Consider the following 25,507-nt stretch of genomic DNA (forward strand, 5'->3'; position numbering starts at 1 on the left):
GTGTAGTGTACCACTGTGTACCGCTGCACCACTGTGGCCGACCGGGGCAAAGTAGATTTAAACAGCTTCCATTCCTCAGCCGGTGAGGTCTAGTGGGTGTTTCTTGACTGGCAACCTCCTGAACTCTTGGGGTGCCAACGAAGTCTCAGCTCTCCTCTTTCCCCGCATTGTGCCCTGCTTTCTAGCCTCGTGTTACAGCACCGGGTCTTGGGGTCTGACTTTGGGAAGACCATGGGTGCCAAGCATGACGTCTTTAACAGTTATGACACCCGTGTTCTGGCTTGCTCATACCACCTCTCCCAGGGGACAGAAGAGTCCTGGCCTGAGCTTAGAGGCTTCCTGCTTACCAATGCCACCTGCCTCTCTGACTCCTGAACATCACCTATTCCATGCTGTATTTTGGTACTTTTTCTTTGGGAGATGAAGCCTGATGGAACGAAAGGGACAGTTTGATCTCCAACCGACCCAGTTCAAATGCTGGGTCTGGCATTTCTTAATTGCGTGGTCTTGGGTAAGTTTGTCTCTGAGCTTCAGTTCTTCATCTGTAAAATGGGGGTCCTAGTTGCTGTCTTAGAAATTTGTGGTGATTATATGATTTACTGTATATAAAATACTCACCTAGCATACTTGCAGGTGCTTAGAAGTAAGCTTCATATCTTAATTCCTTTTCTTGCTCTGCTATCTCTGGTGGGTGGCTTGCGGCATGATAGGTTGCTGTGGCCTTTATACACAGAAAAGCACTTTCCCTGCTTCATTGCACCTCTATAATTGGCTTTCGCAGCTGATCACTTGTCCCAGTCTCTATTAATGTGTATTAGTAGGTCTGTGGGCCAGGTCTTCTTCCTGACTATCCTGGGTTTCCTCGAGGGGGGATTATGTAATTGGACAAAAGGGGCAAGGTACAAGACGGAGCTGTTTTCACTGCCCTCACTCCTGCCTCAGCTCGCTACCTGTTCGGTGATTAAAGTCACCCTCTATATATTTACCTGTAAGATGGGTACATAGTTCCACATGTAATGAACTATCTTATGTTCCAAGTCTTTGGAATGTGAGTCTCCTGTTTTCTAACTTGTTTAGCTCAGCAATGAAAATAACATTAGTTGCTATTAAATCAGTCCCTAGTGGCCGTCTCTTTTTTCCACTCTGTAGCTACCAAGCAGCTGGGCATGAATCAGCGGAGTTGAACATTATTAGCCAGAGACACTTGGACCTGGCACTCAAGTAGTATTGCTCAAACCAGTGCAGAGATCAGCCAGCCAACCACAGGACACACGGTCGGCGTTGCTTATGGCTGACTGGGGAACAGATCCTGGATGCACGTCTGGTACCTATAGAGAAAATTAAGGAGGTCATAAACCGTAGATCATTTGCCTTGCATAGCACACCCTGAACATCCTTTAAAATGCACTGCAGTGAACACGCGAGTGTCGATGAACTGGATTCACTTTGCAACTGCTGTTAGGTTGACTTGATGGTTATTGCAAGTTTCAGGGAATGTTCAAAAGCCTGTTTTACAAGCGTCATAAAGTGAATGGAAAATATTTTCTATAATTTCAAATAATAGAACCCCAGAGGCCCTTGATCATATTGAAAGAGCCCATGGCCAGCTTAAATCCCCCGAGGTTTCTGTTCATTATGTTATAGCCCTCCGAAATAGTTCTAATGAGGCTGTAGAAAGCATCAATTTTCAGTGACAGATTAACGCCTAAGCTTGAATATGCAAAGACGGTACGGTACTGATGGGGTCTAAGTAAGGGGCTGCTCTTCCTCACAGTTAATAATGGCATGTGTATGTAATGACTAGACTGGGTACTGGTCCTCTTCTGTATCCCTTTTCCTCCCATCCTGAGATGAAAAGCGCTATAGTAAATCAAGACATTGAAGCAGTGCTACAGTTCTTATCTGTTGGAATCAGTGAGCTTTGCTTAGTGTTTTCTAACACAGAGGTCAGCAAGCAATGGCCTGTAGCCAGTTTTTGTGCAATCTCATGAGGTAGAAATGGTTTTTATGTTTTTAAAGGTTTGGAGATAACACAAATACATATTCAACTGAAAACCCATGTGACTTGCAAAGCCTAAAATAGTCACTATTCCCTATGAGGTCAGCACAATGCAAGAGTGGAAAAGGTATGGGCTTAAGACACCTTTCCGTGTCTGGACAGACGTGGTTCTGAATCCCGACTTCGTTAGTTTCCACCTGAAAATCTTGGGAAAATAACTTACACCTCCTAAGCCTCCGCTTCCTCAGGACTGTTGAAACTCCGTGTCTTGCATTTAGCGACTTATAGGATCATAGCAAATGATAATTTTTCAGTTGAAAAATAGCAGTCCACTTCAAAGTCCATGGGGAGCTGAGAAAAGATTACAGTAGGCCTGCCTGCAAATGGACTAAGGGGGAAGAAAGAATGTGGATACCCAGAGCATGCCAAGTATTTGTTTTGGCACTGGTGGCATCGTTTATTACTCTAATCCCTAAGCAGGTTCCGCTGGACTGAGGTGATGGTGGTATTACTCCAAGTTTTTGTTTTTCAATTTTTTCCTTTATTCATGAAACAGCGTGTGCTCGTACAAGAGAGAGAGGGAGAGAGAAGCAGCCTCTGCAGAGTCTGTGCCATGGTCTCCTTGTTCTAGTTTTCTAGCCTGTTTAGGATCTTGGCCACTAACACGCACACGAGGCATATTTTATTTTATTTTGGAGAGGTTTTTGCTATAGGGCGCGTGCACTTACCAGAAAGACAGAGGGAGACAGAGAGACAGAAAGTGAGAAATCACCCCCTGGGGGGATGGCCATGGCACAATCCCTTCTCCTCCATTCTTCTCTTGGGATCTTGGGCATGCACGCACACACGCCTGGTGTGCACAAGCATGTGTCCAGTGTGATTTTCCAAGCCACCGGATCTGGGACTTGAACCATGGCTGGCCATGTGGGAGTCCAGTGACACTACCACTTCGCCATCCTGCTGGGCCCAGATGATATTTTTAAATACCTTTATTTATGTAACATTTTTTCTTTAGGATAGAATGCCTTTGTTAAAATGTTACCTATATGTTCTGTAAGGATATACCTTTTGTTCTTTTAGATACTAGTAGTAATTTTGTTGCTGTTATTGTTGTTGTTATCAGTGTTATTTAAGAGCCAAATGACATTTTTCCTCCCTAAATTGGCTTAAGAAATCCTACTTTCTGGATATCATTATCTATTTTATGTATTACGTACATATTTATAATTGCCTCTAAGCAATTATAAATGGCTAACATGGTAATTTTTATGCTATGTATATTTTACCACAACGAAAAACATTTATTTTAATCTAGTAATCTCATTTTTGGGTTTATATTCACAGGAATGGAAATCAGTATGTTGAATCACTATCTGTATTTGCATGGTCATTTAGCGTTTGCACGGTCATGTTAGCCAAGATATACAAGTAAACCTGAGTTTCTATCAAGAGATGAATGGATAAAGAAAGTGTACACACACACACACACACACACATACACACACAGGAATAGTATGCAGCCTTGAAAAAGAAGGAAATCCTGCCATTTGGGGCAACATGGATGAAACTAGAGGACATTATGCTGAGTGAAATAAGTCAGGCATAGAAAGACAAATAGTTTATGATTTTACTCACATGTATAATTTTAAAAAAAGATCTCATAGAATTGAGTAGAAAGGTTGTTACCAGAGGCTGGGCTGTGAGCAGGGAGGATAGAGGAAAGGGGAATTGTTGATCAAAAGACCCAAAGTTTCAGTTAGATTGGAAGAAGAAGTTTTAGTGACCTATTGTACTATTAGGTTGTCAGGAAGGTCATGACATATTTTTGTTTTTCTATGCAAAAATGCACCATGACTTCCCTGACAACCAAATACATGGTTACCTCAGTTTATAATAACTCGTATTTTTAGATTGCTAAAAGAACAGAAACTAAAAAATAATTGCTAGAGGGCATGTGCACTTACTGGGGAGGGGGAGCGAGAGAGATGCAACCCCCTTGGGGTACTCTGCAATTCCCTCTCCTTCATTTCTCTTTTTGGAATTTTGGGCATGCATATGTGTCTGGTGTGTTTTTCAAGTCACCACGTCCAAGACTTGAACGACACTGTCAGCCACCTTAACCGCCATGCCAACTGGCCCCTAAAAGAATAGATCTTAAATGTCCTTGCCAAAAAAAAAAAAAGGTAAGTTGGTAAGGTGATGGGTATGTTTTAGCTGAATTAATGTTTCTATAGCATATAGGTAGATGAAAACATCACATTGTGTCCTATGAATATATAGTTATTATTTGCCAATGAATAATACATTTTTAAAATCCAATTTTTTTAAAAGTTTTTGCCATAGGGCACATGCACTTGCCTGAGACAAAGAGAGGGAAAGTGAGAATCACCCCCAGGGTGGATGGCGATGCCACAATCCCTCCTCCATTCTTCTCCTGGGATTTTGAGCATGCATGCAATGTGCCCAGTGTGATTTCCAAGGTGTTAAGTCTGGGACTCGAACTGTGGTTAGCCTTGTGGGAATCCAGTATTTTAACCACCATGCCACCTGCTGGCCCCCAAAACCCATTTTATATCTCCCAAATTATGGAGAGTCAACAAACTTACAGACTTAAATGATTTAATAGCTGTTACCTTCTGGTTGTTTTAATTTTCTTCTTATTGGTTTTACATTTTCAAAGTTAAAAAAATAATAAACATCCATTACTTTTATAATCAGATAAAAGTAAAAACAAATTAACAAACAAACAAAACTTTTAGCTTTGTTCTATGAACACTAACAAATTCTTTTTACCTTCACACATTGTCATAGCAAATTCACGCAAATATTTCTCTTTGTGAATGCATTTCAAACATATCTATTTATTTACTTACTTACTTACAGTTTTTGCTATAGGGTGTGTGTGCTACGGTAGAGACCAGACAAAGAGAAAGGGACAGTGAGAAATCCCCCTCCCCTGCCCCCCCACCGGCGATGGCCACACCCGCAGTCCCTTCTCCATTCTCCTCTCAGGATCTTGGGCATGCACGTACATGCACCTGGTGAGTATTCCAAGTCACTGGGTCCGAGACTCAAACTGTAGAGTTAGTTGGTGGGATCCAGCCACCTTAACACCACACTCCCTGGCCAGCCTCAACGCTTTTATTTTTTGTCCCCAAATATTATTCTCTAGTGACGCTTGCCTCCAAGATTCAGAAGTGAAGGAACTGAGTGTGAGTTAGTGGAATAATCTACATGCACTTTACATCTAGAAATTCATTCTAGAAAACAGTGTTTTCACAGTTTGACTGTCAATCTCTACGTTGGAAATAAGTCAGAGGAGACAGTAGTATGCTGCAGTCGGTCCACATCTGAGAAACTGCTTATAGATACTGAGAAAAGGAAAGATTGCTTTATCTCAAGGGTTTTGTCTTTTAAAAACTGACTGGCAAGATGTTAACTTGAATAGACACACGGGAGTTAAACTGAGGAAATAGTTGGAAAGAGTTCACAACCTTTTACCTCCAAGAAGGGGCCTCTTTTCTCCTACCTAACATCTCATTCCATTGCCTTCCTCTGAAGAGCTGTGTCTTCATGCTTATCTGGGCAGCTGGTTCCTGGTGGGGTCTGAGCGGTGGGTACTGCCCCAGTCCACGCTGGGCCTGGCACACTGGGCAGGAGGACTTCAGAGGCACCACTCAGAACTGGCCCAGGCTCGGCGGCATCTGTGCCTTCTGTTCAGGCTCTTTGGCATCTGTGCCTTCCGTTCAGGCTCTGCAGTCACATCTGCCTGTCCGTCAGGACCTGGCTCAGATGCTCTTCCATGTGGCTATCTCACATCTTCCACCCCAGCCTGTTACTCTGCCTTCTCTGAAGTCTCTCTGTGCAGTGTTTCCCAAATTCTTTTGTGAAGGGGTAAACAGATGTTCGTTGAAAGTAATGCTGGCCAAACGCGTCTGAAAAATCCCTGCATATCAGAGCCGCTCCCCCTTGGAGAGTCTGGGTGCATGTTAACATATAAAAGGTCTGAGAAACCTGCTTAATTTTGGGTTAAGAACCTTTTCATTATAGAACTTTTCTCCAGAAGGAATGACTAGCTTTTGAGGTTGTCCTACTTGGACAGCCTACAAGTTGTCCATATAGGTCCACAATGAACTTTCTTTTAAGGAGTAACTACCCTATTCCGTATTGATATAATATCTGACATTCTACCATTGGAAATTATTTCCAGGGTTTTTGCTGAGCTCTCGATTTCTGGGCTATACAGTATGATCAAAGAGAAGGGGAAGGGTGAAGAGTGATCATGTATAAAGAGAAAATAGACTTTTACTAAACGAACCAAACATTTTTACATTTTGCCTAGGGCAAGGCTGTGAATAAGGGCACATGTCCAGTCCTGTGGACAGACACTAGAGTGGTGAGAGGTTATAAACAATCCCAGTCCTTTTTCAAAGGAAGGAGAAAGTGTTTAAGTTAGGTGCCAAAAACCGGAAGGAAGAGAAATCCTTAAGTGGAAATACTCAGTTAGCTGAAAGTTATCCTCCTCACACTCCTCTACTTTTGCGTGTGTGTGTGTGTGTGTGTGTGTGTGTGTGTGTGTGTGTATAAATAGCCTTCCCTTTTACATAGAGCCCCCCAACTACTTTCCCTTCAATGATGGAAGAGGCAGAGGCAAAGAAAAGTTTTAAAATATCTAGATTTAATCAAATCGATTCTCTTCTCTTTCTAAAGAGTAAAAAGTATTGGGGACAGGTAGAAATGAGTGGAGTGTGCACGAATGTGTGTGTGGGTGTGTGCACGCACATGTATGTATTTGCAATCAACAGTAATTTTGTTTCTTTGGGTAAAACCCTTATATTGAGACTAAATATTTGTAAGTACAGTGAGAGTTGCTTATGGTTGTTTTCTGTGAAAAACAGAACATTCTATGAAATGAGAAGGAAAATTCACTTCCTTTTAAAGATGTAAATATAGCCTATAAGAAAATGAGTTAAAATGTGAGATTTAAGAAAGGCAGAGAATCAGGTTTTTTTTTCCTCAACAACTTTCAGAAGAATATGAAAAAGATGTTGAGTATAAGACAGTGGTAGAATGGTTATGAAGAGGAAAATGTGAGGAGACAAAGAGAACACAAAAAAAGTCCTAGCTATGGTTCGAATCTGCAGTTAGCTCTTGATCTCGTAACTGCTCAGATACTTTCAATCTGTGAATTGTTTGGATGTGTCTGAAATGGAAGTGCTCCCAACACCAACTCCAAGAGTGGAATATATTCCAGACTAAGGAGTCTGAGGAGTCTCTGAAGGTCTTTGGAGAAATGAATGACGTAATAACTTTTGTGTTTTAGCACTGATCGATGCCAGAGGTTGACGTGTAAACCAGATCAGAAGACAGGCAAGATTTGTTGAAATGTGATATAATGAAAACTTGAACTAGAGCAATGATATTGGTGAGTAGAGAGGAAGGGATGACTGTGAAGGTTAGAAAGGCTCAGATGGGGTGACGACAGGAATTGGATGTGTGTGTGTGTGATAATCTAGAAGCCCTGCCTTGCAACAGGTGTCTGAAGTGGAGGCAGTCGTGTGGGTCTGTCCTCAACCTCCAAGTAGATGGCATTGGAATTGAATTAGATCAGAGGAGGCCTGGCTGGTGTCCACTGCAGAATTAATTGCTGACTTGCTGATGGGGGGTAATTCCTACACATTTTGGAATCCACAGAAGTCATCTGTGTTGTGAACATACAGTAGGAGAAATTTTTTTCCTACACAGTACGATCACCAGCTTTGAGATATTTTTGCATTGCACCCACTTCAAAGATTGTATCCTCAAACCGTGATAATATATGGGAAAAGTTTTAATATTCAAGCTATTTTTCATTAATTGCTTTATTTTTGTGGTGGCACTTTTCTTTTTTCTAGTTTTTCAGGTCATATCCTAATTTTTGCTCCACCAGGAAAGAGTTCAGTACCGTAATGGACTAAGGGAGACATAACAAGCAAAGGTGATTGAAGTGACAGAGAGTTGTGGTGCCATTGATGCAAGACAGACAGGTTGAGAAAGAGAGCTGGTTTGAGTGGGGGAGGCATATGGTTTGCAGGAAGTGAGTTCAGTTTTGGACATGTTTATATTAAGGAGACAACTAGCCAGATAAGTATCTTCTCTTGACTATAACCTGGAATGGATAGTAGAGACGAAGTGGAGATTTGGGAATCAACTATGTGGAGCTGCTGGTTAAAACCATGGAATACGTGTATTCATTGTTTTATAGGACGATCATAGCACATAGAAGGAAAGAGTATTTAAAGAGAGATGGAATCATAGTGTAGGAAAACGGAAATGTACAAGTTAGGGGGGCTCAAAGACAAAAGAGTTGGAAGAAAAAGTGTAACATTGTCAGATTCTGGAAAGATATCAAAATGAACCAAGCACATGGAATTTGGCAAGAAGTTTGGAAATTTTTAAGAACAGTATTCAATATTAAGGAAATTTTATGGAATCTAGACAAAACTGCAGCTTAAGAAATGTTCATGGTGAAGTTGAAACCAGTGTAAACCTAATGAAAAGAATAGCTAGGACACGTTTTATGTGAATTCAGCACCTCACTAGGATCACTGGGACAGCGTATTTGTTTGGAAGCCTTTGTCTAGTATTTGCGACATAGCCCTAGTAACTGGAATGCTTTTGATCTGATGTCCAACTGAGTTATTGAGCTCACTGCCCTACATTTTTGTCAGTTCCTTACCTTACTTAGTAGCACTTCTAGTACATCAAAATGTCGGCTAAGATAATTGATGGACAGCTTAAAAAAGCTTTGGAAAATAATCTAACCTATGGAAAAATATAGCAGTGCTATTAAAAATCCAATTCCACTTGCTAGAGTGATTTTCTTTTTCCTCATCTTCTAACTTCCATTGGCCTTGTTAGACTGCGTTTCTTCTGTAATCGTTTTGTAGCATCATCTGATAGGTTTCTGGACAAGTGAAAACAAGCCTTCCTTTGTTCACCTGCACGGCTCTAACTTCTATTACCCTGTCTTTTTTAGTGAGCATTCAGAAGTTTTACTTTCTTGGGCAGAATTAATTGCTGACTTGCTGATGGGGGGTAATTCCTACACATTTTGGAATCCACAGAAGTCATCTGTGTTGTGAACATACAGTAGGAGAAATTTTTTTCCTACACAGTACGATCACCAGCTTTGAGATATTTTTGCATTGCACCCACTTCAAAGATTGTATCCTCAAACCGTGATAATATATGGGAAAAGTTTTAATATTCAAGCTATTTTTCATTAATTGCTTTATTTTTGTGGTGGCACTTTTCTTTTTTCTAGTTTTTCAGGTCATATCCTAATTTTTGCTCCACCAGGAAAGAGTTCAGTACCGTAATGGACTAAGGGAGACATAACAAGCAAAGGTGATTGAAGTGACAGAGAGTTGTGGTGCCATTGATGCAAGACAGACAGGTTGAGAAAGAGAGCTGGTTTGAGTGGGGGAGGCATATGGTTTGCAGGAAGTGAGTTCAGTTTTGGACATGTTTATATTAAGGAGACAACTAGCCAGATAAGTATCTTCTCTTGACTATAACCTGGAATGGATAGTAGAGACGAAGTGGAGATTTGGGAATCAACTATGTGGAGCTGCTGGTTAAAACCATGGAATACGTGTATTCATTGTTTTATAGGACGATCATAGCACATAGAAGGAAAGAGTATTTAAAGAGAGATGGAATCATAGTGTAGGAAAACGGAAATGTACAAGTTAGGGGGGCTCAAAGACAAAAGAGTTGGAAGAAAAAGTGTAACATTGTCAGATTCTGGAAAGATATCAAAATGAACCAAGCACATGGAATTTGGCAAGAAGTTTGGAAATTTTTAAGAACAGTATTCAATATTAAGGAAATTTTATGGAATCTAGACAAAACTGCAGCTTAAGAAATGTTCATGGTGAAGTTGAAACCAGTGTAAACCTAATGAAAAGAATAGCTAGGACACGTTTTATGTGAATTCAGCACCTCACTAGGATCACTGGGACAGCGTATTTGTTTGGAAGCCTTTGTCTAGTATTTGCGACATAGCCCTAGTAACTGGAATGCTTTTGATCTGATGTCCAACTGAGTTATTGAGCTCACTGCCCTACATTTTTGTCAGTTCCTTACCTTACTTAGTAGCACTTCTAGTACATCAAAATGTCGGCTAAGATAATTGATGGACAGCTTAAAAAAGCTTTGGAAAATAATCTAACCTATGGAAAAATATAGCAGTGCTATTAAAAATCCAATTCCACTTGCTAGAGTGATTTTCTTTTTCCTCATCTTCTAACTTCCATTGGCCTTGTTAGACTGCGTTTCTTCTGTAATCGTTTTGTAGCATCATCTGATAGGTTTCTGGACAAGTGAAAACAAGCCTTCCTTTGTTCACCTGCACGGCTCTAACTTCTATTACCCTGTCTTTTTTAGTGAGCATTCAGAAGTTTTACTTTCTTGGGCTGGCTCTGTGGCCTGGTGGTTAAGGTAGCTGAAATCCCACATATACTACCATGCAGTTTTTTTTTTTTTTAAAGAAAGATTTTTGCTGTAGGGTGTGTGTGCTCATTGGAGAGACAGAGAGACAGAAATCAAGAAATTATCCCCTGTGTGGGGGGAAAGGGCGGCCATGTTGCAATCTCTTCTCCTCCGTTCTCCTCTTGGGATTTTGGGCATGCACTCACACATACCCGTTATGAGTTTTAAGCTGCCTGGACTCGAACTGTGGTCAACTACATGGGAGTACAGTGACATAACCATTACATCATCTGTTGGTCCCCAATGCACTTTTTTTTTAATCGCCAGAGGTCATGTGTGATCCAAGACAGAAACAGAGAAAGAGAAAGAGAGAAAGCATTTCTCAATGGGGTGTGGTCATGCTACAATCTTTTTTCCTAAAGTTTTCATCCCATCAGGATGTAGGGCACATACTCATGCACATGTGCGTATCTGGCATCTTTACAAGCCACTGGGGCCTGGTTTTGAACCTCTGCTAGTCATATGGAGTTGGGCTCCCCACACACAGGGCTTAACTGCTATGCTATGGGACCAGCCCTGATGCGATTTTATTTTTTAAGTGGGGATAATGTGGAGTTCAGATAGGAGGTGGGAATAGACTAAAGGTGAAGACCAATTAGAGGTGGCAGTCAAAGTGAGAGATGATGTGGCATAATCTTAGCAATGACAGAACATGAAGAACCGGATGGGATTGGATTTACAAGAGAATGCATTGTCATCATGGAACACAATTACTATTCAGCTACTCTTCACATGTGTTTAGATAAAGTAAATGATGATGAACTCTGTGTGGAGTGGCCAGATCTGAGCAACACAATGGTGACCTTTAAACACATGCAGAAACACAGTTCTTTGGGCTGTTGCTGCAAGGCTAGCGAATGCCATTAACGAAACAATACACTGTCTGCCTTTGTGTGGAAACTGCAAGGTGGTATCCATTAAAGGAAACTATGTGTTAATCAGAAAAGGCCCAAGAAGATAAGAGAAAACTCCTACAGGACTGCATGGCACCAGAGGTTTCACATCTTCAGCCGATTAACATCTGAAAACAACTGACTTTGCATTCTGCTTCCTGTTCCCCCCCTTTTTTGCCCCATAAAAGAATAAACCTGAGAAAGGCTCAGGGCCACCTGATCCTTGCTTTTCTCTACATATGTGTCTTAGCATGTTTATTTCTATATTTCTAATCCACTGCCACTCCCACTCAGAACATACGATCAGCTGTATGGATCATGTAAAGATCATTTTTGGTTTTGTTGCTTTTGTGCTTCAACATTCAGTGCTACAAAGCTAGAGAATCTCAATATTTTTATTTCACATTTAACATTTCATTGTAAAATACTTAAGACAAGATACATACAAAAGAATGTAAAATTTAATGCATTAGATCTCCTACTCACTACCCTAGTATGAGAAATTAAATATATTAGCTCCCATATTTCACCTCTCAATTTCATTTCTCTTCAGCCTTAGCACTAACTCCAATATTTAAATTTCTGCTTATCATTTCCTTATTTAATTTTTTTTTTGCTGCATTCATATGTATCTCTACGAAATCTGTAATATTGTCTTATATGGTCTTTAATTGTACATAAATGGTTTTAAGCTGTATGTATCCCTTGGCAGCCCTGTTTAACCCAAAATTGTTTATGAGATTATTCATCTTGATGTATGTAGCATTTGTTCACTCATTTTCACTGCTGTTCCTTGTATGATCTATATATCTCTTTTCCTTTTTAAAAAATTTTCTATAGGGCACACATGTGCTTGCTGGAGAGAGACAGAGAGAGAGAGAAAAGCACCCCTTAGTGGGGATGGCCATGCCACAATCGCTTCTCCATTCTCCTCTCAGGATTTTGGGCAGGTACACACACACACCTAGTGTGTTCCAAGCTGCTGGGTCTGGGACTGGAATCTCAGTCAGCCATGTGGGATCCAGCTGTTGTAACCACCACATTATTGGCTGGCCCCTCTTTTTCTATTAATGGATGTTTCAATGTCTTCTGTGTCTTGGCACTACAACCAGTGTTACTATAAACATTTTTGCACTTTCTTCCTTGTGTCCATATGCAAGATTTTTTAAGGATGTGTTTATGACTAGAATTGTTAAGTGATTAGATGTACACACCTTAAATGTTACTAGTTATTACTAAGTTCTCCAAATTGGTTGAATTAATTTAATACATTCCCATTGGTAGTGCATTATAGAGGGTGTTTCTGAATTTTCAGTTAGGAAGACAGCCTATATTTAGTAGACCAGTGCTTCTCACCAGGGTCTAGGCAGTATGTAATGTGTGAGATGTGCCTGCTTCCTTCCTCCTGGCTCTGCAGAGAACATGTTGTGACCCTTTAGTGTGTAAGTGTGGTTGGTACTGGGCACAAGAAAATTTAGTGATAAAAAGTCTTACTTTGTGAGCCTAACTTGCTTTTTGATAGCTATCAACCTAGTGGCTAATTGATTTAAAGGCTTATTACTATACTTGAAGCTTTTGTAATCCTTCATTTTCATTTGTTTTGTTGTGTTGGTTATACTGCTTAACGCTAATAACTTTTTTATTTCTGCAGTTAAAAAAATGAAATATATTAGAAGCCTTTTCTCCAATGTTATTGTCACATACTGTCTAAAGTAATGGATTGCAGTTTTTATATATAATCTTAAAAAAATTGCTTAGCTAGCATTTTAAAAGACAGGAGTGCTTTAATATATTGATAATAAAACCTCAGAAAAATAAGTGGGCTTCTTTGGAAATTTTAGTTTAAAATAGTGCATCTAAGAATCCTGCAGTGGACCTTGAATTCTGCTTCTTGGCCCTGCAAGGTTACTTACGGTTCATTTGTCTGCTTTCCACTTTCATATATATATATATACACACACACACACACACACATATATATACACACACACACACACACATATATATATATATATATTTTTTTTTTTTGCTATTGACTTTTCTCCTATTTTCATTGTATTTGTTGGTTTCTTTATTTTTAATATATTCCAGCAGAGTTTTGGAAGATGACAAGACTAAATGTATATTCAATGTGCTTTGTTTTACTTCCTTCTTTTAATAGTAACAGTGGACCAGTTAAGGGCACTGGACTCCCACATGGCCAACTGCAGTTTGAGTCCTGGACCTAGAGGCTTGCTTTCTCCCTTTTTTTTTCTTTTTCTCTCTCACTCTGTCCCTCTCTGGTCAAATATAAATAAATAAAATTAAATAAAATAATTCTTAAAAAAATAGTAACAGTAGTGTTATCTATTGAGCCCTTATTATGTGTCAGGACTGCACTGAACATATTATCTATGTAATTTCATTGAATTCTTTTGATAGCTATAGGAGTCAAGAGGCAAAGATGGGATCAGAACTAAAGTATGGTGGCCCAGTCCTGACAGTGCAGGTGGGAGGGTACTGCTGCATGTTGCTGAAGCCATGTGGGTGGCCCAGGTTAGTTTCCTGGCTCAGCTGAAAATAGGCCTGCTGTGGTGGTGTGTGCCTGTGGTTCTAGTTGACTGGGAGGCTGGGGCAGCTGCGATCGCAGCATGGCAAGACCCTTCAGACAAAAATACCCATACTGGGGCCAATGAGTGGCATGGTAAAGGCACTGGACTCTCACATTGCTGATTGTGGTTCGAGTACTGTACCCAACAGTTTGCTTTCTCACTTTCCCTCTTTCTCTCTCTCTCTCTCTCTCGTACACACGCTCTATAGCAAATTAAAAAAATAATAAAAATTTAAAAAGAAAAAGAAAAATACCCTTCTCTCTTTCTTTCATAAAAAGCCAAAACAGAAAAACAAAACAAAACAAAACAGAGGTTTTTCTGGTTGCAACGTCTCTTCTTCACACTGTATCATAGAGCCACTAGGTTTTTTATTTGTTTGATTTAAAAGAAAAATTTGGAAATGATTTATGATGCTGTGTAGACATGTTTATTTTTTGTAGCACTAGTTTTTAATTGTAAACTACTTAAGATTAAGGACAAATCACCCGACGTAATTGTCATTCTTTTGAACTCTTTTCCTTCTAGCTTCTGTTTCCAAAAGCTGGCTTCTTGGCAAATCATCAAATGAAATATCTTTGTATGAAGAAATTAGTGTTCTTTAAATGAAAATATGATGTTATCCCAGGATTTGGGTTCTGCAGGAGTCACAAACTGCATCATTTGAATAAACTAAAAAAAAATTTTTTTTTTGGAGAGGTTTTTCACTATAGGGTGTGTGCGCTCGCCAGACAGGCAGAGAGAGACATAGAGACAGAAAGCGAGAAATCACCCCCCAGGGGAGATGGTCACGCTGCAATCCCTTCTCCTCCATTCTCCTCTCGGGATCTTGGGCACGCACGCACACGCGCCCGGCGTGAGTTTTAAGCCACCGGGTCCGGGACGTGAACCGTGGTCGACTATGTGGGAGTCCAGCGACATAGCCATTACGCTAACTGCTGGTTCCCAACTCAAATTTTTAATTCTCTGTTGTCTTTGCTCCTATAGGATATCTGCCACGATTAGAGTCCTTAAAGGGAAAAGTCCTCGGAGATATTTTTAATATATTAAATTAAAAAAAAAAAGTATAGCAAGAGTGTTTTTAAGTCAGTCTGAAATGAAAAGAAACTAATGGCCACTGTGTTTACATTCTATGTGCAATATGGATTTCCTTATGCAGCAAGGAAAAAGATAATCTTGAATATGTCCCTCTTCTATACTCATAATGCTGAACTACAGGTCAGTAAATCAAGATGCTGCCCTGCTAGCTCTCAGCTTTCAGTGTCACTGTGCGGTAGGACAGTTACTGCCCCACAGGCTGTTTCTCTGGTTAGCTTTGGTAGGGACTACCTATCTGGCCTTTGTAATTACTGAAGTATGATTAAGATCAAGAGGGTAAGTAATGCCTCCCAGGCTAACTTAAACCTCAGCCTGAATTGTGTGTTCCTCTCAGGTTTTATTAAAGGTCTTTACAGAGCAGCATCCAGACTTTAGATATAGCTGCCAGTGAGACCCTGTTATGTGCTGGGTGTTGGCTGGGGCGTGGTAGGCGACCCTGGCTTCCCACTGCTCTGTTCTTTTTTTCTTTTTTTTTTGGAGAGATTTTCACTGTAGGGCGCGTGTGCTCGCCAGACAGACAGAGAGAGACATAGAGACAGAAAGCGAGAAATCACCCCCCAGGGGTGATGGTCATGCCGCAATCCCTTCTCCTCCATTCTCCTCTCGGGATCTTGGGCACGCACGCACACGCGCCCGGCGTTGAGTTTTAAGCCACCGGGTCCGGGACGTGAACCGCGGTCGACTACGTGGGAGTCCAGCGACATAGCCATTACGCTAACTGCTGGTTCCCCCACTGTTCTGTTCTGAGATGGAGTGGTGAGCAGTATCTCATCTTTGGGTTACATGATGCTCACAGCACTTGGGCTTGTGCTTCTTAGGGCCAGTCTTACTCCTGAGTCCCAGAGCTGCATGCGCTTCACTTGGATGCCCAGTGCATCCTGTCTGAGTGGCGCCTGCTGTAGGGAGCTGATAAACAGGTGTAATAGTTAACAGGGTCTCCACTGTGATTCATCCGGCCATCTGCAAACTTCATGGATTGAGTCCTCTGTCCTCAGAGTTTTTCAGACTCCACAACCTCACGGCTCTTGGCCTCATTCTCCATGGTGAACTGCAGTGCACCATAGCAGGCCTCTGACTCCACAAGCCTTCCCAGGTGTCCGTGAGGCAGAGACTGCCTGGTCAAACAGTGGCCACCTTTTTAGCATAAAGCTCTACACTGCCCTCAAGAAAGCCGTCTCCTCTTCTCCTGGGAACCACAGTGGTCAATTCTCTTCTCACCAAAAGTATTCTGTGTCCTGGTGGCTAAGATAATGATTTCTGTCCTGGTTGGTGTAACTTGGACTTCAACTCCAGAGTACCCATCTTCAGCCAGCTCTGGAGGGAGAAAACTCATTCAGTTCAGCCCTGAAGATGCCATCAGCCACAAAATTCCTCTTGTTGAAAATTTGCACTGTCATCCAAAAAAGCTGAAAGGCTAAGGCTGAAAATTTCAATTTGTGCTTTTGGTATTTAATGTCATGCCATTGTCTTTAGGCTCTTCAAAAGTCTTTTTTTAAAAAATTGCCTATTCCCCATTATTGAACTCCCTTCCCAGTTTTATTGAGGATCACGATAGTTATTACGAGCAGTATAGATTAGAACGCATATTTCAATTTTGAAATGTTATCGAGTAGAAATTACCTGACTGCAAGTGGTTCTTAATGTAGTTCTATGGTGGTGAAAATGTATTAGTAGTGATGAGGACGTGCACGCATCCAGATCTAAGAAGAGCTGACCACACATGCTTCCCCGCAATTATTTAACACATAGCTGAGTGGCCATTATGTTCACGATACCATCCCAGGTTCTGCTGCATAAAACTGAATATGAAACTAAGAAAAGTGAACTGAATATTTCTGAAAGGCAGAATTTTTTTATAAAAGGACTATCGTTAAGGAAAATGAGATCAAAAGGAGAAAAGCCTATACCAACTGAGACAAAAAAGGAATATGAAAAGTAAATCTTTTTTTTTTTTTTAATATACATAATTTTATTACAAAATTGAAAAAAAAAAACACAAAATTCAACATCCTAAAAAACCCAAAATTTACTATTGATACCAATTCCTATGAGTGTGCTGTACTACCATACACAAGTCAAGAAATTAAACCATTAAATATGAAGGAACATTCAACATCAGAAGCTATAAAATCTAACTGTATGTAGTAGCCCCTCAAAAAGCTACAACTTGCATTCTTAAAAAAGTATTTTCTCTACAAAGAATCTTATCAGCTATACAAAAATCTGTACAGTTTTTATACTGAAGCTAATATTGAGCTGCACTTGAATTCACATTCTTAGCAAAACAATTGCCTGAGCATACACACACATTCCACACACATCATTACAGGACAAAGTAAAAAATAAGTCACCGCTCCTAAGAGTAAGATGGAACTCTCTTTTGTTATCTCAAGAGAAAAGGAAAGAAGCCAGCTTTGCATAAATTAGTATGCATAATTTATACAATTACCGGACTCCTGGAAGTTTGCCAGTATAGCTTTGATGAGAAGAAATTTAGGGAAGTTCTTACTTCCAGGCCAGTTAATGATGTTTTCTGTTCTTTATATAGTTAGTAACTTTCTTTGGTTTTCTCTCTATTTCATTCTTGATTACAGATGTCTGGAATAGTAAAAGAATTAAAAAAAGTTTATATGGAATATGTTAGTATGAAGTAATGTTTGGGATCTTAATGTGTTGTACAGATGTCTAATGATCATATTTTTATATTCATATATAATGATTCCTTATAATATTCATACTTATGTTCTATGTAAAATATTAGTATAGAAATAACTAGAAGTAATCAATATAGCAATAATATTAATTGCTATGATTCTTAAACATTTACATGTGTCAAATTCTCTTCGTATATTACTTCATTTTATTCTTTTTCTTTTATTTTTTTAAAGAGATTTTTGTTATAGGGTGTGTGCACTCGCCAGAGGGACAGAGAGACAAAAAGTGAGAAACCACCCCCCCAAGTGCAATGGCCACGCCACAATCCCTTTTCCTTCATTCTTCTCTTGGGATCTTGGGCACGAATGCACATGTGCCTGGTGTGAGGTGGTTTTTTTTTTTTTTTAATAATTATTTATTGTATTTTATTTATTCATTCACTTATTTTTTGATTTGGCCAGAAAGAGACAGAGGGAGAGAGAGAGGAAGTGAGAGAGCAAGCCACCAGATTCAGGACTTGAACCCTGGTCGGCCATGTGGGAGTGCCCAGCGCCTTAACCACCATGCCACCTGCTGGTCCCCCTGTTGTGAGTTTTAAGTTGCGGTCCAGGACTTGAATAGCAGTGGAATATGTGGGAGTCCAGTAATGTAACCATTACACCATATACTGGTCCCAATTAATTTAATCCTTACAAGAACCTTATGAGGTAGGCTTGTTAATATCCCCCATTTACAGATGATGAAAATGAAGGATAGAGAGCTTAAGTATCTTGTTTAAGATCCTGTAGCTACCAAGGCTAAGGGTTAAGTCTGAGCACTTTGACTTTAGAGCTGTTGAAAACAGCGGTATTCAGTATAGATGACCAGTCTGATTTATTGTGGACATAATATTAAGAGACCAGAAAGACTACTGCTTTTATTATGCAGTTTATATCTAGAGATGATATCAATGAATTTCAAAAAGGGTTACTTATGAGTGTGCAATGGACTGATTATCTGTGTTCTCCCAATTCAGAGTTTGACATCTAATCCCTAAAGTGATGGTATTTAGAGGTGAGACTTTGGCATGTAATTAGATCATGGGGCTGGAACCCTCATGAGTGGAATTAGTGTCCTTTTTAGTAGAGGTCAGAGAATTAGCTTTCTTTCACCCTATGAGGATACAATGAGAACGCTGGAGTCCATTACCCAGGCGAGAGCCTTAACCAGGAAGTGACTGTGCTGATATTCTGATCTCAGGCTTCTGATCTCTGGCTTCCAGCCTCTGGGACTGTGAGAAATAGATTTCTGTTTTTTATAAGCCACCCAGTCTAGGGTAGTTCGTTAAAACAGCTCGAACTAATACAGAATGCTTATGAAAGTACTGAGTGATAAGGCTGATTGTATTTCGAGTGCACACACTCACTGTTAGTGTGTGATTAGGGCAAGGAATTCCCTAATGAGGGTCATGGGCAGGAATCCTATGGGTGTCAGCATGCTCGTTCTGTGGGAGAATCTGCCCTCGAACCCTAGCTTCTCACCTGACAACAGTGGGCCCTTGGGCACCAGGAGTGCCAGATGAAAGGGTTGTGGGTGGATCATGGCAACTCCTTACTTGGGCGTGGCCCCAAATCAAAGCTCTGTCACTGGAAGCCTCATTGGCAACTGTTCAGTTGTATGTCTGCACATACTCTGTGCCTAGATTTAGATCTTTCAGAACAAGAGAGCAGGGAATTGTTGGCCTGTAGTGTTTTAAAAACTGTGTCGCCTAAGATAAGATCTCTCTCTCTCTCTCTCTCTCACATACACACACACACACACAAACACAGAGAAAGTTTTTTTATTTTAGTTTCATACTTATCATCTTCCTGCTTTGGACCTCATTTTATTTTCTTCAAACCTGGGTTTTTATTTTTGAAATTCTTTCTTTTTCTTTTCTTTCTTTCTTTTTTTTTTTTTTTTTTTTTTACAAGCAGTGATTTTTATTCATTAATAAACCAAAAGCCTATTTCCAGATGATTCTTTCTCATTTCTACATGCTTTACTTAGTAAGCAAAGCCTCATAAGGCCAGGCTTCAACTAATCCTCAGACTCTGACCCTTCTTCATCTTGACTAATCTGGAAGTAACGAAGTTCCTAAGTCTCTCCTTGTCAGATGCAACCACACACAGCCAGTCACGAAGGTTGTTTTTCTTAAGGTATTTCTTGGTGAGGTATTTCAAATACCTTTTAGAGAACTGTTTCTCAGAAACAACTGTGATTTTATTCTCGAGGCGTTCAATGTGAACTACATTTCCAAGGTTGCCAGTTTTCCCATTGACTTTAACCTTTTCCCGCAGAAACTGTTCAAAATTTCCAGAGTCAAAAATTCCATCTACTGGATGAGTAAGGTCCAAATTAAACTTTCAGTTTGACCTCTTAGGCTTCTTGTCTTTTGGCGCCATCTTGGAAGCCAGCCGTGCAGTCAGAAAGCTTGAAATTCTTTCTTTTGGGGTCATATTTTAGCTTAACTTTCCTTAGTTTGGAATCCCATTTTATGCTCCAGTGTCTAGGACAATGCCAACTGACTCAACTGGTTAAATTATGTAGCAAAAATATCTTGTGTTCAGCTAGGCCGTGTTTAACATTCTTATATCCTGATGTGCGCTGGCTTGTGTCCCTTACTTTTGACACACCTTTATAGGAAATTAGGCAAATAATAGATAAGTAGGTAGGTAGGCGGCCACTTACCATGGAATAATTTCTATGTCAACATTTTCCAGTTGAAAACAAAGCATTTGAGAGCCTAAAGTAATAGGACTGTTTTAAAAGGTTTTTGCCATGGGGTCCATGTGCTTGCTGTAGACACACACACACAGAGAAAGAGAGAGAGACAAGGAGAGGGAAAGTGAGAAGTCACCCTCCGGAAGGATGGCCACACTACAGTTCCTTCTCCTCCATTCTTCTCCTGGGATTTTAGTCATGCATGCATGCTTGCCCTGCATGGTTTTCAAGCCATCAGGTCCAGGATTTAAACTGTGGTTGGCCATGTGGAAATTCAGCGTTGTAACCACTATTCCACAAGTAATAGGACATTAACAGGCCAAAAATATGTCAGTAATAATGCTTTTATTAATAATATTGATAAATTGATCATGATGACATACAAATTATAGGTGTAACCATATGAAATCGCCAATATCAGACTATTGTGACCAATAAAAATGTCATTTTCTTACGGCTTAACTTGAAGTGCTTCTAACCATAGCAGCTCAGTTGTATTGATGGCTTATTCTATATGAGGACTCTGCCAAGTGTTTTTGGTTATTGCCAGATACTCTAGTCCCATGAGACAAGTGTCATTTCTTCTCTGTTATACGACAGACAGGTTAGAGAAGTTAAGTAACTTTTCCAAAGTCAAGCAGCATGTTTAGCTATTGTTTAACTTTCTTGTTACTTTTCCTGGTAGTCATGATTTGAGCCGATAGAATATGACAAGATAGGAAAAAAGGAAGATAGGAATATTTGACTGGAAATAGTGTCAGATCTGGCACATCAGAAAATGTTTATTTATTTTTAGAGAGATAGAGAGACAGAGATACAAGCACCTCCAACAAAGCCTTCATGCCATGATCCTCCCCCAGCCTCAGACAGCCCAGATCACAGGTGTGCACACATTTGGCTTATGTTGGGATACAAGCTGGGGATCTTTCCATGTCAGTCCAGCATCACAGAGTGTTGTGTTCCCACACTACCACCTGGCCCCAAATCTGATAAGTTTTTGAGCCAGTTGTGTTATGAAGAAAATGATCATCAGAGGAGAATTGCATAAAAAGCTCCTAGCTTCTTTTTGGCTCTTTTATTTGTGAACACTTTACATCTATGTCCAGTAACTGCTGTAAAACAGGCCAGGGTGCAGCCAGCTTCTACATATGAACAAGGCTGTTATCATTTCTCATTTTGGTTGCTTTTTCCAACCTTCACATTATTTAGGTGAGAACTTGCCTTTCTGTTTCAATTCTTGGAACACTACTGCTACTAACTGATCTACATGGATCTGATCTCTTTCTGCCTAGACTTGTGGTACCTGCCAGACTCTGTGCTTCAAGAATATGCTAGTTTTGCCTCTCCTGGTTAGCCTGACTACCTGTGCCTTGACTTGACGGTTAGGAGTCTAGTATTTTTAGATAGGGCACCACTGGAGGTAAAAGTAGAGTCTTGACTGTACTCAGAGATGAATCAAACTGATAGCCTCTTATGATAAACATTTGAGTGGGTTCAACCCTTTGTTTTTGTTTTTAATTGCCAGAAACCATTTGTGTTTGTTGGGGATGAGGGGGAGAGAAAGCACCCCTCAAGAGAGTATGGTCACACTGCATTCCCTTCTTCATTTCTCCATCTTGTTTGGGGATTTTGCATATACGTACCCATGCACCTGGTGTGTTTTTCAGGCCACTGGGCCAGGATTCAAATCACATGGTTGGTCACATGGGATCTGGCTCTCTTAGTCTTCAAGCCATGGGGCTGTCTCCAAACCTTAATTCTTAAAAGAACAGGATGAACTAGAGCTTGGGCTTTAACATGGAATTTGGTTCATGGCTCAGAATATGGTTTGGGGTCATTGCAAGTCTTTGACTTAATGATATTATTTGTTTTAATTATTTTTTATTATACTTTTTAACGTCTTTAGAGGCCATTAGAACAAATGGTAAATCTAGTGTAGTAAATAGAATATTTTGTGAAATGAATGAATATGGAATATACTAATAGAAACCAAAGAAAATGTGTTTGAGTATTGAGTTGTGGATGAATTTCTTTGGCAGTTTTACATATTAATTGCTAAAAATATATCTGCACATTTTATGTGATTATACTTACCATGTACAGATGAATTCTCTTTCTGATAGAATCATTATTCAGAGTCTATTCAGATTTATATTATTATTTTGTCTATTAAAGTTCATTTTTTTTTAGAGTAATGTGATCTTAGAGTAGGAAGTGAATCAAATGTGGAGATGTTATCTCCTGACATTACTCAGTCTGGCTTTCCTTATTTAAAAGTACTGTCTTTAAAATAAAATGTATATTTATGATACTCATTGAAACAGACTTATTAGGTAATGGCAACACTCTTTGGGTGGAAAACAGCATTGCAAAACCTGACTTAGTTTTTATCACTCCCAGGAATTTTCATTAGATCCCCTGTACAGAATAATCAGCTATAAATAGAAATCAGCTAATTTGATGAAGAAGCTGTAGGTCTGCAGATAATTGAACAAATATATCATGGTTTAAAAAAACTCACTTGAGATGAGAGTCATAGTGAATAGGGCAGGGTAGAGAAAAGATGGGGAAGAAAAGGAAAAGAAAATATAAAGGAGCAGTGGTGGATTTGTGTGTGACAAATAGCAATTCCACCAGCCTGCTTAACACGTACTCACTAGAAGGCCCTTGTTTTTCTTAGCTCCTTTTGCTTGAGTGCTTTTCTTTCCCACTTAGGAAAGCTCCTCCTCCCTCCCTCTTGGTCCTTTGGCCAGAGACTGATGTTGCTGAGGTTGTTGAGGAAGTAATGGAATTTTGGATCTGCCAATGTAGTCAGCCTCTGCAAGGCTGGCTTCCAGCAGAAATCCTCTTGTTATCCTCTGAGACCCTTTTCACTGGCTAATTAAAAAAAAATTAGTGTTTAAAAAGGCATCTTTAGATCAGCCATAATATTCCTTCTTGTTACTCTCTCCTTTCCTTCTCTTTTAGGGGTGTGCATACCTTGATATACAAAATGCACACCATCAAAGGATTTTGATATTAGAATATACATTGTGTGTGAGTGTGAGTGTGAGTGTGTGTGTGTGTGTGTGTGTGTGTGTGTGTGTGTTAAACTCCAGGGGTAGGAGTTACAGAACTGGGGAGATGTCTACTTCTAAAGAAGACACTGGAGAGGTAGGATAGAAGGTGTGTAAGTATGTGAGTTGATTGCAATGCCTGACAAGGAAAGGGCTCTTGGACTGTGTTTTCACACAAGCCTCTTCACAGTCCATCCACTTGACTGATGACTGAAACAGACGAATGTGTGTGGGAACCATGAGGGTCACTGGGTTAGTTCTTCCTGATACTATGTAAGTGTGGTGCTTAAGCATCTCTACTAATAGCGAGTATTAAGCTATTTTATGCTTTAAGTAACAGGTTTCCTTCTTGTTACTCTCTCCTTTCCTTCTCTTTTAGGGGTGTGCATACCTTGATATACAAAATGCACACCATCAAAGGATTTTGATATTAGAATATACATTGTGTGTGAGTGTGAGTGTGAGTGTGTGTGTGTGTGTGTGTGTGTGTGTGTGTGTTAAACTCCAGGGGTAGGAGTTACAGAACTGGGGAGATGTCTACTTCTAAAGAAGACACTGGAGAGGTAGGATAGAAGGTGTGTAAGTATGTGAGTTGATTGCAATGCCTGACAAGGAAAGGGCTCTTGGACTGTGTTTTCACACAAGCCTCTTCACAGTCCATCCACTTGACTGATGACTGAAACAGACGAATGTGTGTGGGAACCATGAGGGTCACTGGGTTAGTTCTTCCTGATACTATGTAAGTGTGGTGCTTAAGCATCTCTACTAATAGCGAGTATTAAGCTATTTTATGCTTTAAGTAACAGGTATTAAAGTACTTTACTTACACATGTATTTGCTTGACTGTATTTGCCAATCCTAAGTCATGACACGTGATCTAAATAAGTGTGGCAGTGTATTTAGAATTGGGACTATCCATGGAATTTATATACTCAGCATGCATTTAGCAAGGCCTTATTGAGTGCTTTCCATGTGCTAGACATTACTATGTGTGCTGGGTAGGTAGTGGTGACAAAATAGGATAAGATCCTTTATTCTCTCAAGGCGGAGACAGACAGTAAATCGTTAAGCAGAAAGCGAGGGGATGTTTGATAGTGTGGTGCTAGAGAGAAACCACAGCATAGAAGGAGGGTAGCAGGTATTGCTGGAGGTTGGTAGAGCTGTGGTTTTGGTGAGGGGTGGATACATTCACATCTGGGACCATGATGATGATACCGCCCACGTGTTCTGCCCAACCATTGCTTTTGAGTTTCCTGCATTATTTCCTTAGACTCCATTACCTGCCCGAACCTCAAAAAAATAGAACTTTTCAGCACATAGAGGTAGAACCACTAAAAATAAAAACAAAACAAACACCGGAAACACCTTTTATTTATAACAGGTTGCCAAAATTGACTGTAACTACCAAGTAGCAAATATGTATATATCCTGAGAAAGATGCACGATTTTAAAACAAACAAACAAACAAACAGGCCCAGCCACTGTGGTGCAAGTGGTAGCAAATGCTCTGTAGGGCTAGAAGGATGGAGGATTTAGTGTGCTTTTCAGGTTGACCTGTCCATGCTGGGAGCATGTGTGTGCCAGTGATCCTGGCTGACTCAAAGGCTGGGGTTGGGTGGGGAAGATCGTGGTGTAAGATGCTGTTCAGGGTGATTTTGTGAGTCTCTGTCTCTCTCTCTCTCGTTCATGAAATAAATAAATAACCTTAAAAAAAGAAAAAAAAGGGGGCCAGCTCCATGGCCTGGTAGTTAAGGCAGGTGGAAACTACAAAGCTGACTGTGTGATTTGAGTCCTGGACCCACTGGCTTCAGAAGTATACAAGACACATGTGTGTGGATGCCCAAAATCTTGAAAGGAGGCAGAGATGAAGGAGAAGGGATTGTGATATGAGCATTCCCCATGGAGGGTGCTTTCTCCTCTCCCTCTTTCTCTGTTTGTCTT

General features: G+C 40.2%; 1 protein-coding gene and 2 pseudogenes across 2 annotated transcripts in view; 1 reads left to right on the forward strand and 2 right to left on the reverse strand.

Annotated features, from left to right (window-relative positions):
• PPM1L (protein phosphatase, Mg2+/Mn2+ dependent 1L) overlaps positions 1-25,507 on the forward strand; it is a 316,265-nt gene that overhangs the window by 51,867 nt on the left and 238,891 nt on the right. The gene's annotated exons all lie outside the window — the stretch shown is intronic.
• On the reverse strand, positions 15,893-16,510 carry LOC102473481 (40S ribosomal protein S3 pseudogene; annotated as a pseudogene).
• Positions 19,761-20,191, reverse strand: LOC102469077 (60S ribosomal protein L22-like 1 pseudogene; annotated as a pseudogene).

Source organism: Tupaia chinensis, unplaced genomic scaffold (assembly GCF_000334495.1).
Source record: "Tupaia chinensis unplaced genomic scaffold, TupChi_1.0 Scaffold000670_1, whole genome shotgun sequence".
Classification (NCBI taxonomy): domain Eukaryota; kingdom Metazoa; phylum Chordata; class Mammalia; order Scandentia; family Tupaiidae; genus Tupaia; species Tupaia belangeri.